General features: G+C 36.6%; 1 protein-coding gene across 4 annotated transcripts in view; it reads left to right on the plus strand.

Annotated features, from left to right (window-relative positions):
• The window catches only part of PDE7B (phosphodiesterase 7B), a 584,077-nt gene that overhangs the window by 283,143 nt on the left and 286,887 nt on the right, over positions 1-14,047 (plus strand). Inside the window, exon 1 of one of the 4 annotated variants that reach the window (XM_047860046.1) lies at positions 10,287-10,361. The exons of the other annotated variants lie outside the window; for them this stretch is intronic. The gene's annotated coding sequence lies outside the window, so the exon portion shown is untranslated. Of the gene's footprint in view, positions 1-10,286; positions 10,362-14,047 lie in introns of those variants that run through there. 4 annotated transcript variants of the gene reach the window in all.

The raw sequence follows: 14,047 nt of genomic DNA on the forward strand, positions 1-14,047 counted from the left end.
GAGCTCAGTTTTCTTCGCACAAAAGTGTGGGCATCTCCATTTATAAAGATACAATTTACAAAGATTTTTGTTTTGATACAAAAGTTTAGAGCTGGAAAAGAGTCATTCCATAGACACTGTATTATTTATGACACTTTGATTTCCAGTCAGCTCACCAAAGCCTGTGTAACCCACAAAGAAATGAAATCCAAGTGCAAACAATCCATAGACCCTAAAACAACACATGGCACAGGGTTTATGGAAATACTCATAAGATACCAGGGACACATTGTATTCTCTTATTGAAGCTAGCAGAGCAAGGATAAGAGCTTCCTCTTGGGTAGGGATAGCTGGGGTCAGAGAAAGGTACTCCTGTGGCCATTGTCATTAACGTATAAGCTAGCCAGCGATTTTATAAACTTAGGCGTATGAATTGAGGAAAAGAATTCATGGGAAAGATGGGAAACTTGAAATCTAGTCTTGGCTTTGACATTCACCTCTGTTATGAACCCAAAGAAGTCAATAACTGTTCTGCAGCTCAGTTCATTTTATATTGGTTATAATTGTCCCTCACAGTGTTTTTGTAAGAGTAGATTGATTATATATATATATATATATATATATATATATATATATATATGTGTGTGTGTGTGTGTGTATAAAATATGTTGAGATATAGCTGTAAAATATGTATTCACTGTGGCAGTATGGATGTTGGAAAGATCCAGGTAACTAGTAACTGCTGTTCATCATTATTGCTCTTTTTAAATAATTTTTTTAAAAATTACTTATTTTGAAATAGAAAGTGTAAGTGGGGGAGGGGTAGAGAGAGGGAGAGAGAGAATCCCAAGGAGGCTCCTCCACACTGTCTGCACAGAGACTGATGTGTGGCTCGAACCCATGAAACCGTGAGATCATGGCCTGAGCCGAAACCAAGAGTTGGATGCTTAACTGACTGACTGAGCCACCCATCATCCCATCATTATTGCTCTTCGATTTTAGTTTTTAAAAATGATTCTTAGGAGACTATGAATGGCTGGATTTTAATCATGTGGAGCAATAATTACAAAACTGAAATTTGAAAGAAAACTGATTCAAACAATTCAGAATAATTTCTATTCATAATAACATTGTGATTAGGCCACGTCTTGAGCTCCTCCAATTTTTCCTAACAGATGCTTTAGTGAGTTGTCAAAAATGATCTAATTCCAGCTTTCTTAAAAGCCTGAGCATTTGCAGAGAAGAGTTCAGTTGCTTTACCAAATTTTATCTTATGTAAATATAATCAGTAACATCCTTATAATTTACCTCCAAAAGGTGATCTAGAATTTCATTACAAATCGTTATTCACTGATTTAGTGCTGCTTCATGTACTAAGCCAGGAAGAATGCTTGTTTACGTTTTCATAATTTTATCAATGACTTCCCAATAGCGTGTCACTATTGAGTGAATGTGCTGTTTCTCATTTGTTCATGTCCAGCTCTTTTACTTACATTATGTTTTGAAAACCATTTTGAACACCAGCAGATTGCCAATATCCTGGACTTGGTGAGGATTTTCTGTTTATATTTTATTCTACAAAGAGAAAGGGTTCTATGCAACAGAGCAGTTTTTGTGTCTTGGTGTATTGTCTAATGTGTCTTATTTATTTCAATCAATATTCTATAATTACTCTTATATTTATCAATTAATTTTACAAGTATGAAAAAAATCACTCTGGTAACCATCCATGTACACAATCACTCCCTAAAGTGAAGGTATCTGATTATTATACTTAATGGAAAATGGAGGGCCAGAACTGAAAGAAAATCTGACCTAGTGATATATCAATAAGTGGCAACTATTACTTAACTTCCTTCACTCTTCTTTACCACAAGCTTGTAAATATCCCCCATCAGAAAACACTTCTGAATTCCTAAACCATCCACAGACACAAAATGACACTATACACGAAAATATCTAAGAAAGGGAGCAAATATGTCTTCCTTATATGCATTATCAAGTGTCCCTTTGTCTCCAGGTTTTTTAAAAAAATATTGTAATGATTACTTATTTTTGAGAGAGAAAGAGACCAAGCATGAGCAGAGGAGGGCCAGAGAGAGAGGGAGACACAGAATCCTAAGCAGGCTCCAGGCTCTGAGCTGTCAGCACAGGGCTGGAACTCACAAACTGTGAGATCATGACCTGAGCCAAAGTCGGACCCTAAGCCACCCAGGCACCCCATCCAGGTTTTTAAACTAGACATATGAGTCCAAGAATATTCTTTATAATTTTTCCACTGAAAGAATGCATTGTCTTGTAAGTATATTTATTATGGAGGGTTTTTTTTTTTCCTAAACTGTTTTTGAAGGATTATTTAATGATTTTTTTGTATAGATCTTTAATATAGAATGATATAGTTCCGGGAATTTCGCTACTTCTGGAAAAGAGTAGGTGCTTTAAAACAGTAATAGAATTTACTGAATATATGAAATAGGTGTATATGGTTTATTGTGATGGGCATTATTTTTATCTTTGTTGTGATTATAAATACAATAGAAATGTGTTGTAAGTAACTGAAAAAACAAAACATAAATATTGATAATCATTGTTAATACTTTGGCTTATATTCATAGAGAGATTTTTTTTAATTTAAAAAGCCTGCATTTTTAATTGCAAATATTTCAAATGTACAGAAAACTATGGAAAATGTTATGACAGACATCTGTGTACTCACTACCTCAATAGCTGTAAAATCATTCATTCAACAGAAAATAATTGAAAACTGCTAAATTAGACACTGTTCCAAGCAAGTGCCTGCAGATTCAGCAGGGAACAAAACAGATACTGGGAGGGGACACAGTGAGTTAAATGCATGTATAAAAGATAATAGTGACAGGGTGCCTGGGTGGCTTAGTTGGTTGGGCTTCCAGCTTAGGCTCAGGTCATGAACTAGTGGTTCATGGGTTCGAGCCCCACATCAGGCTTTTTGCTGACAACTCAGAACCTGGAGACTGCTTCGAATTCTGTGTCTCTGGAGGGTATCTGTTCCTTCCCCGATCTGTACTCTGTCATTCTCTGTCAAAAATAAAGATTAAAAAAAATTAAAAAAAAATAATAGTGATAATTGCTATATGAAAAAAAAAAGCAAGAAAGATGGTTAGGGAATGTTGGGGAGCGGGGCATGAAATTATAAAAAGAGTGCTTGGGAAGCTTCACTGAGCAGGTGACTTTGTAGAAAAGATCTGGGGAACTGAGGGAGTAAATCATGCAGATACCTGGAGAAAAATTGTCCCAGGCAGAGGGCAGAGCAAGTGCAAATGCCCCGAGGTGGAAGTATGCCTGATGTATGGAGCCTCTCTGTTACCTCTTTTATCTATCTCATTAATTTTTCCTCTTAATCCAATGTTTTTTTTCTTCTACTGACTTTTGGTTTATTCTATTGCTGAATTTTAATCTTTCTTTCTAATTTATGCATTTCACATTGTAAATTTCCCTCTCAGTACATTTTTAGCTGAATATCATAATTTTTAAAATATGTAATATTCATTGTGGCTCATTTGTAAATATTTTGTAAATTCTGTGATTTTTTTTCTATTCAGTAATTAGTTAGAAGTGGTTATTTTAAATTTCCAAGTGTGGGGGGGGGTGGAAAGATTACTCTCTCTTTTGTTACTGATTTCTAAATTTGAGGCATTGTGTTCAGGAAATGCTGCTTACATAAAATGTTCTTAAATATTTTTGAGACTTGCTTTATAGCTTAAGTCACTAATTTTTGTAAAAAAAAATCCACATGAGAAAGAAAAGAAGGTATTTTCTGTAATTGTTGGAAACAAGGTTTATATATATAGTCATTAGCTCAAGCTTAGCTGTGTTCTCAAGGTCATCTATCCTCTTACTAGCTTTTTGACTGCTGGGTCAATGAGTGCAATAAGCATGTCAAAATCTCCTGCTGTGATTATGGATTTGTGAATTTCTCCTTGTAATACTGTCAGTTTTTGCTTTTTACACCTCGAGGTCAGTCTGGTAAGTGAATGCAAATTAAGAATGATTATCTTCCTGGTAACTGTTACTTTTATTTCTGCTATGTAGTCTATTCCATCTAATATTAAAATATTAATAATCTTTCAATAATCTTTTCATATAGAAACTGCTATTCCAGTTCTCTCTTAGTTGTTATTTTCCTGACATATCTTTTTTTTTTTTTTCATCCTCCTGCTTGCAACATTTCGGCAAGTGCATATTCTTGGTGTGTCTTTTTAGATAACAGACCTGGATTTCATTTTTTTTTTAATTGTATCAGAAACTTTCTTCTAACTGTCAGTTTTAACTTTGGTTTCCTATTCATCATGCTTTTTTTCCTGTTATTTCTTATTTACTCCTTTTCTGCTTTCTATTGGATGGATTTGAGTTTTTAAATTCATTTTCTCTCCATTGGTTTGGTGATTTGGCATTTCACTTTCTTTTTATGGTTTCAGTGATCAGCTCTAAATTTTTAGCATTCATGTTAGTGTTAAGATATAAATAAGTGTATATGTATTCAGTATCTCCATTACACCCCAGAGTAATATAAGGAACTTACTTAAATCATCTTAAATCAGATCCTGTCTCCGAACCATGTTGTTATCCTCTCTATTTGAACTCTACTTTATTTTTAAACCCTGAACCAAAATTTTTATGGTAAATACCTCTTTAAATTTACCTATGGTTCCCAACATTGCTTAACATTATTTCCTACATCTCATTCTTTCTTCTTAGGTCCACATTCTTTCCTTGAGGGTCTGTAAGTAATGAATCCTTTCCATGTTTAGATTGGAAAATATTCTTTTTAGCCCTCACTCTTGAATGATGATTTGACAGGATCTAGAATTCTCTAAGTTCCTTTCATTTACTTGCAACACTTTGAGGATAGTATTTACTTGCATTTCAGTCTCTATTGTTGCTGATAAAATTTTTTCTGTGAGTCTAATTGTTGCTTTATGGCACACTGTCTTTTCTGGTTGTTTTTAAGGTTTTCTCTCTGTTCAACTCTGCAAAGCACAACCTGACACAACGCTAGAAATACAAAGGATTTCTTGGGGGAAATGGCCTGTGGAGTATCTTTCACAGAGGGGATCAGGAATAGGTGGGAGGTCTTCAGCCTGCAGTGGCAGGTCTGACTCTGAGAGTGGAGAGATGAGGAAAGGGGTCTGGTGTAGAAGTTTCAACCTGCAGGGCAGCTCTGAGAGCCTCATTCAGGCTCACGGGGATCTCCCAAGCACAACTGCCTGTTAGAAACGTTTGGCTTTGGGCCAGAAGGGGCTCTGGTACCCACACCATACCCAGCATTGACTGGGAGCATTCTGAAAAGAGTGGCCTCCATGTGAACACTGGTATAGGCCTTGAATGTGTAGCATTTGGGGCCCGCAGTGGGCCTCTTCCAGCAGGTCCTCTCTTGATAGCTAAGGATTGCCACTCTCTCGTGTTTTGCAGACTCACTGAAATATCTAGATTTACCTTTATTTATCTTGCTTATTCTCTCATATTTCTTTTATGCTTCACACATTTCATCAAATCTGGCAAAATTTCAGCCACACTTTCTTTGAAAACTGCATCTAATACCTTTTCTCACTTTCTTGAACAGCTGTTCTGTGTATGTGGTTGGCATTCTCCTTCCATGATCCATTTTTCTTAAACACTCTTTTGTGTTTACTGTATCTTTATTTCACTATACTTCATTGTGAAAGTTTTCTTTAGGGTCTCTCTTCCAGTTCTGTAATCTCTTGAGCTATGTCTGAGAGGCTTCGATCCATATTTGTTTTCATCTTCAATTAATCTTTTTTCTTAGTCTAATTTCTAGAAGATAGATTTGTTCTTTTAAGAAATTGCCCATTCTTATGTCAGTTTCCTATTGCTTCCTTATACCTTTGATCCTTTTATTTACTTCCAATGATGTTTAGCCTACCTGTTTTGTGGATTCCTTCATATTGTGTTATTAGCCTGTGTTCGAATTCTCCTGTCTACTGGCACTTGATGAATTTGCTTTTATTAATTGTATCTTTAAAATTGTTTAGCTTACTTTCAGCAAGGATTTACATTTTTTCATGTCTTATATGTTTTGTGTTTTCTTCCAAATAGTATCCCAGGAATTTTGCCATTTTAGAACCAGTTCATACATTTATTTTTCACACTTTACATTCCAATACCATTTAAAAGCCAGACTCAGGTCTTGGTTCTCAATTTCTCATGTGAGTTGTTTTTTTTTTTCTCTGTATAGCACAAAGAGACTGGCTTGCCATTTCCCTGGAATGATGAGCAAAGACCTGTATTTCTCCTTTCCTTGAGGGACAACCCAGGATTATGTTAATGAAACTTCTTGGTTCCAGTTTTCTTCACTTCGGTCTTTGAATGAACACTAAAATCTCAGCCCTATACTTACGAGTTATTAACATCTTTCTTACTTTTGGTTCCCCAAAAGCCAATCTTAAGACAAAAATTCAAGAGCATATAGACTTTGGGGGGGGTGGCTACTCAGCAGCCTAGTAAGACAGAGGGGAAGTGAGTGGAAGAGAGGTGAAGGAAACCACTAGAAAGTGTGTATGTAAGCCAGCTATGTCAATGCACAATTAAAGTGGGGAATTCTGGGAAACGGTGCAAACACATGCCTCATAATTAACCTACCACAAAGGGTTGTGTAAACCATATCTGGGGAATCATTGGTTGAGGGTTACTAGGGCTGGGGAGGGAGGAAGTATTATTCTCTGGCATTTCCAACATGCCACATGCAGTCAGAGCAACTTTCCAGAGTTGTGGGGAAAGAAAGCTCCCAGTTACAGAGATATGGATCCTGGCCATTGCAAATCAGCAGGAGCACCCTAAAAGGCCCAAAGGATGTGGTAGGAAACTCCCAGCATCTACTACAACACCCCATTGGTTGCACAGTCTCTCATGACCAGAACACCTGGATTTAAGTTCCCTGTTTGCTCTGGTTCTTAAGGACTTTCTTTTCTTTGTTTTATGTTTAATAAGGTATTTACAACTTTTGTTACATATCTTAAACTTTTATTTCTAAAGTGTGTTTATAGGTGGAAAGAGGTCTATCTAGATCAGTCCTCATGTTGTTGGAATGAATATTCCAAGATATTTAACATATACTCCAATTTTATAAAGTAAGATCATACTAAATAGGCTATCATAACTTGCTTTTATACTTAAAATAACTTTGACACTTTTTCTGTAGCCAGACATGAACATAGGTCTAACTCATTCTTTTATATTTATTTTTCCAAACTCGTTTAGATAGATATCTGCTTACAGGATATCACTATTCAAAGAATGCAATAAACATTATTTCATCTATGTTCTTACATATTTATTGCTAGTGTGTTTCTGGAATAAAATCCTATTACTAGAATTTATGGGTAAAAACTTTTAGCAGTTAAATTTTATTTTATTTTTTAAAATATAATTTATCGTTGTTAGCTAACATACAGTGTATACAGTGTGCTCTTGGCTTCGGGAGTAGATTCCCATGATTCATCGCTTACATACAACACCCAGTACTCATCCCAACAAGCCCTCCTCAATGCCCATCACACATTTTCCCCTCTCCCCCGCCAACCCCCCACATCAACACTCAGTATGTTCTCTGTATTTAAAAGTCTCTTATGGTTTACCTCCCACTCTATTTGAAACTATTTTTTCCCTTCCCTTCCCCCTGGTCTTCTGTTAAGTTTCTCCTATTCTACGTATGAGTGAAAACATGATCTCTGTCTTTCTCTGACTGATTTATTTCACTTAGCATAAAACCCTCCAGTTCATCCACGTTGCTGCAAATGGCAGAATTTCATTCTTTCTTATTGCCAAGTAGTATTGCATTGTATATATAAACCACATCTTCTTTATCCATTCATCAGTTGATGGACATTTGGGATCTTTCCATAATTTGGCTATTGTGATAGCGCTTAGCTGTTAAATTTTAAAAGATAGTACCTAAGTTGGTTTTTTTTCACCATTTTTATTCTTACCCACAACAAATAAGGGTATCTTTTTCCCTTACCTTTACCAAAAATGTATAATATCAATTATTTGATTATTTGAAGACCTGATGAGTGAAAAGTGGTAGGTTACTTAATTTGTTTTATGTAATTACTAGTGAAGAAATAATTTTACATGCTCCTGGTCATTGGCATTTACTTGTAACACTTTTTCCCATATTCTTATTGGCCTGCTCATTTTTTATATTTGACACCTGAGAGCTTTTTTACATTTATGAACACTAGCCCTTTGTCATGTATCTTGAATATATTTGAGATTTGTATTTCCTTTTTAGAATTTGTTTATTGTGTTTTCTTACCCATGTAAAATTTTATGTGACCAATTTCATCCATTTTTGACTTTGTGGTTTCCCATTTTCATATGCTTTTAAAGGCCTTATGTAATTATTAATAATAAAAAGCATTTCAGCAGTTATTGAATGGTTACTATGACCTGGGTATACCATGGCATGAAGGAAAAAGGGACAAAGATGAATAAGAAGCCTTTTATTGCTTCAAAAAGTATCATATTAAATATAAAATATTTTGTTCTGTAGAAGGAATGAAGTAAATAGACCTTTTGCCCTCTACAAACAAACAAGGGAACAGATAACAATTCTCCAAACTTGTGTATCTTTTTTTTAAAGAAAAACTTAAACCAGTCAAAACATCAACACCTATAGTAAATAATAATATTTAGAACTGATCAGCAAGGAAACCAGGCCTAGAACTCAAGGTCTGTTTACATACTGATACTGTGAAGCTCTCAAAACAGTGCCACTTCTTCATTAGCTCAGGCAAATTCTGCAGGACCTACAAAAAGAGAGGTATTTTATTAATGCACTTTGTAAAAAATGTTTAACCAGGACTCATCTCAGTAGCATTTTTAGACACCTAACTATAAAGACCAGATTTTGCTCAATGTTGATGTAAAAGAATACTGTTTTAAGACATAATCCTTGCCCTTAAGAAAATATAGTTGGAGAGCCAAAATATGCACGAATGAGACAAAGAATAATTTGAAGGCAAATAGGGGAGGGCATTCCCTGTGCATATAAGTGCACATACTGACAGCTTAGAGAAAGAGTGCCCAGTCACCCTGTAGCAATCAACAAGTATTCCTACCAACTCAATATAGAGATTCCATAAGTTGTAAGCTTGCAGGTCATATTGGTATTTGCCTGCATAAAGGACTTTGAGACAGTGAGAGAGATATAAACAGAAATAAATTTCTGTGTGTATAAAATTACATAAAAATATAAATATCTACCAAAAAATTAAATAAATAAGGACAACCCCAAAGTCTTGATTTTTCTGTTAATATAGTGGAGCAGAACAGTGAGCAAGCCATGAAGGCAGGTGGTCTAGAAAATTCACTTATCTTTATTTTCATACACATACTGAAAATTCACCCACAAATCACATACTAATGTTGCTGACGCTCATCGCTCCTATAAATGCCCAGCCTGACCCTCTTTGGCTTGAGATGCCTATCAACAAAACAGGGTTCAGAGGGAAGGTCGAAAGAAGAAAAAACGTGGACCTCAGCTAGTCCACGAAACAGAGAATCTACTTGGGGAAGTCTCAACTCTTGTCCCCATTCTTTGGGAGCAGAAATGTTGGTGGATAACTTGAGGGTCTCTTGAGTTTATTCATCTATCAAACACTTACTGAGCAGACACCATGAGCCAAGTAGCATATGTTTACATGGATGGAATCAAGGGTCGCTTTTTAACCAGTTAGAGAAGGAACATCCCAGGCAAGAGTATGACCAGTCGGAATGGTAAATTGAACGTGTAGAAGTAGGGAAAACACTGTAGACAATCTGATGGCTAGGAGGAGGTTTCAGATGGGAAGTGGGAAAACCGAAAGTATAACAAGATTGAAACTGAGGCGTGGGAACACCATCCTGAGTATGAAGAAGTACATTTGTCTTTATTCCTCTATCCTGGAATTTCAGCAAAAGAGAATTTGGAGCTGATCATCCACTGGGCCCTTGAGTTGAGAAAGGCAAAGAAAATTGAAGCCAAGATTCCCACATAAAAGAAATCCTTCAGCAGAGGGTATTTCAAACAGCTTAGCTAAATAATGTCCATTTGGGGCTGCTAGAGAGAGAGGGAAAGTTGCATTCAGGGGGTGAGGCAAGCAGGAAGAAGGCAGTTGTCTGGATGCTTTCTTTGCAACCTAGATAATACTAGAGTTCAGCCAGTGAATAAACAAAATTATAAGTTTGCTAATACTTCTAATCTCAGAAATGCCGAAAAGGAAAAATATTTTTTTTTCTTTTCCAGGCAAGAGTCATGTCAGGGTAAATCTCAGACCAGGCTTGGTGTTTGCACATTTCCCTCAGTGTATTTCGGAGTCTGGGAAGTACAGAGGCCCCACAGGGTGGGTATGCATCATTTGCTTTTATTGCATTTAAGTTTTGGAACATGCAATTGGTCTGTGCTGTTTTATCAGGCTAGATGGCAGGCATATCTTTGACAGAATCTGTGTTGGAATCACAATTTTGTAAAAAAAAAAAAAAAAAAGTTAAGTTCAGGGCTGGAATCTGCACGTTAATATCCAGGTCCTGCAATGTTTTTAACATCACATACCTACTACAATGATGTGTAAATCTAGAGAAACCATAGGCTTTAAGACAATAAAGAGCAATATGCTAATAAAGCCGAAGTTTACTATAAGAAAGCCGACTTCCCCCGACACCAGAATGGAATCTGTTTACAAGGCACTAGCAGCATCTCTGACTCTTTCTTCCTCTTTCTCTATATTACAGGGAAATCTAATCTATATTAGAGAAACTCAAACTACTCTAGAAGAATGCAGTTTAAATAATTGCATTGTGTAATTGAAATAATTATACAACTCTTTTTGTTACACATTGTTGAAAACTAAATTGAAGACAACCTCTTTACCTTAACCTCTCCCACCCTCCCTCTTGCTTCAATTTGTAGAACAGGTTTAGAATAAGTGTATTCCTTATTATGTAGCAGTAAAATCCTTTTCCTGTATATTTAATAATATGCTGTGGAACCATTCCTCAAGTCAGATTTAAATGTGCAAGTGATTAGATTTGGGATGAGAAGTGAGACAGCTGGCCTGATTTGTCTAGGGGAATCACCCAAAGCTGAAGTGTAATGTTCGTGACTAATTCTCCTCTCGGATATCTGCATCACACCCAGTCCTTGTTTATTAGCATACGATGTGACCACCTGAGAACAAAAACTTTTGTTAAATTACCTCCTGCTTCCCTAAGTTCTTCATAGTGCTGACCAAAACATTCTATGCAATTCATGTAAAAAGTCTTCAGCTGAGAAAAGATTATATTTCTTTCCCTCCTTTCTCCTGCTTCCTGGCCCCTTGTTTGTTTGTTTCCCTTCAATATCAAATTATCTTCCACTATGTTTCTTTCAGTTTGAACATTCTCAATTTCTCCCTTTCCATTTATCAATCCTTCTGCCACTTTTTCTTATATCCTCAATTTAAACCCTATTCAGTGATAAGTGTACTTCGCAGACTGAACAGATGGATTACAACACTTTTTTCCTTAAGATTTCCATGTATAGCAATTTTCACTTCTCAAATAAAATAATGGTGATGAAGGTAAAAGTATCCAATCTTTTCCACATGTCTATGCAGGTTTTAAAGCAGTTTTTCCACTGCGTGTACCATGCAGCTTCAGAAGGCAGGCTGTTTACCACTTTTGATTTGTAATTTTTATTTTGTTAACCGGATTGTTTCTACCATGAGAATGAAGATTATTATCTATCTTTAGTAGGCTTTCTTTTTTAGAGCAGTTTTTTTTTTATTTTTAATTTTTTGGGTTTAGTTGACACACAATGTTACATTAGTTTCAGGTTTACAACATAGTGATTCAACATCTCTACATGTTATGCTATGCTCACCCCAAGTATAGCGACCATCTGTCACCATACAATGTCACTGCAATACCATTGACTATATTCCCTGTGCTGTACCTTTTATTTATTATTATGACTTTTTCATTCCATAACTAGAAGTCTGTATCTGACACTCCCTTTCACCCATTTTAGCCATCTCCCCACCTCCTTCCCTCAGGCAGTGATCGGTTTCTTTGTATTTATAGGTCTGATTCTGCTTTTCGTTTATTCATTTGTTTTGTTTTTAGATTCCACATATGAGTGAAGTCATATGGTGTTTGTCTTTCTCAGTCTCACTTATTTCACATAGCATGATACCCACTAGGTCCATCCTTCTTGCCACAAATGGCAAGATCTCATCCTTTAATATGGCTGAATAATGTTCCAGTGTGTGTGTGTGTGTGTGTGTGTGTGTGTGTGTGTGTGTGTGTCTGTATCATGTCTTCTTTATCCATTCATCTACCAATGGACGCTTAGGTTGCTTCTTTATCTTAGCTATTGTAAATAATGCTTCAATAAAAATAGGGGTGCATATTTCTTCTCAAATTAGTGTTTTTTGTTTTCCTTGGGTAAATAGCAAGTAATAGTATGGCGCAAGTGCCTTTATACTCAGGGAGGCCAGAGTGTAATATACACACAGAAGATATGAGGGGATTCCTTTTGTGTGTTTGAGTGTCACTAGGTCACGGAGAGGGAAGGGCAAGAGGGAGCTTGTAGCAGGCAGGGACCAACCTTACTTACCACACTGGTGTACCTGATGGAAGGGTGTACACACTGGTGTAACTTGGAAGGGTGGGAATGCTGAAATATTTGGAAAATATGAAGTTTTGAGAATTTATAATATAAATACTTAGGCTATTCAAGGCATGGGGCTCAAATATAGAAAGTGATGTCTTATTTTACTGGAATTAAAATTATCTGATGTGGGCAAAATGTAAAGGGAACATAAAGGGAGAAGAGGAGCTAAACTCTGAAAAAAATGAATATTTATTTATTTAATATTTATCTTATCCCATTCAGTAGGCTATGTTTATTTTTATGTAGTCCCAATAGTTTATTTTATCCTTTGTTTCCCTTGCCTGAGGAGACATATTTGGAAAAATGCTGCCACAACTGATGTCAGAGAAATTATTACCTGTATTCTCTTCTAGTATTTTTATGGGTTCAGATCCCATATTTAGGATTTTAACCATTTTGAGTTTATTTTTGTGTATTGTGTAAGAAAATGGTTCAGTTTCATTATTTTGCATGTAGCTGTCCAGTTTTCTCAACACCATTTGTTGAAGAGACTGTCTTTTTCCGATTGTATATTCTTGCCTTTTTTGTGGTTGATTAATTGATTACATAAGCATGGGTTTATTTCTGGGCTCACTATCCTATTCCATTGATCTATGTGTCTATTTCTGTGCCAGCACAGTACTGTTTTGATTACTAAAGCTCTGTAGTATATCTGAGATCTGGAATTGTGATACTTTAGCTTTGTTCTCCCTCCACAGTCAAATTGGACCCTTCTTGTATCTTTCTTTAACCACAGCTGTTAGAATTCATGTCAAAATCTGTCCCTGGTCCCAGTACCTTCTTTTTTTTTTTAATTTTTTTTTTTTATAATTTTTTTTTTCAACGTTTATTTATTTTTGGGACAGAGAGAGACAGAGCATGAATGGGGGAGGGGCAGAGAGAGAGGGAGACACAGAATCGGAAACAGGCTCCAGGCTCTGAGCCATCAGCCCGGAGCCTGACGCGGGGCTCGAACTCCCGGACCGCGAGATCGTGACCTGGCTGAAGTCGGACGCTTAACCGACTGCGCCACCCAGGCGCCCCTTTAATTTTTTTTTAACATTTATTTATTTTTGAGACAGAGAGAAACAGAGCATGAATGGGGGAGGGTCAGAGAGAGAGGGAGACAGAATCCGAAACAGGCTCCAGACTCTGAGCTGTCAGCACAGAGCCCGATGCGGGGCTCAAACTCACGGACTGCAAGATCATGACCTGAGCTGAAGTCGGACGCCTAACCGACTGAGCCACCCAGGCGCCCCCCCAGTACCTTCTTAAGGTCACTGGTATCCTACACACCAAATCCAGAAGCCCTTGTTGGGTTTTATTCTCTTTTACTCACTGTGGCATTTAATGCTGTTGGCAGCAGCATTTTTTTCTAGAACCCGCTCTTCCCTTGTT

Source organism: Prionailurus viverrinus, chromosome B2 (assembly GCF_022837055.1).
Source record: "Prionailurus viverrinus isolate Anna chromosome B2, UM_Priviv_1.0, whole genome shotgun sequence".
Classification (NCBI taxonomy): domain Eukaryota; kingdom Metazoa; phylum Chordata; class Mammalia; order Carnivora; family Felidae; genus Prionailurus; species Prionailurus viverrinus.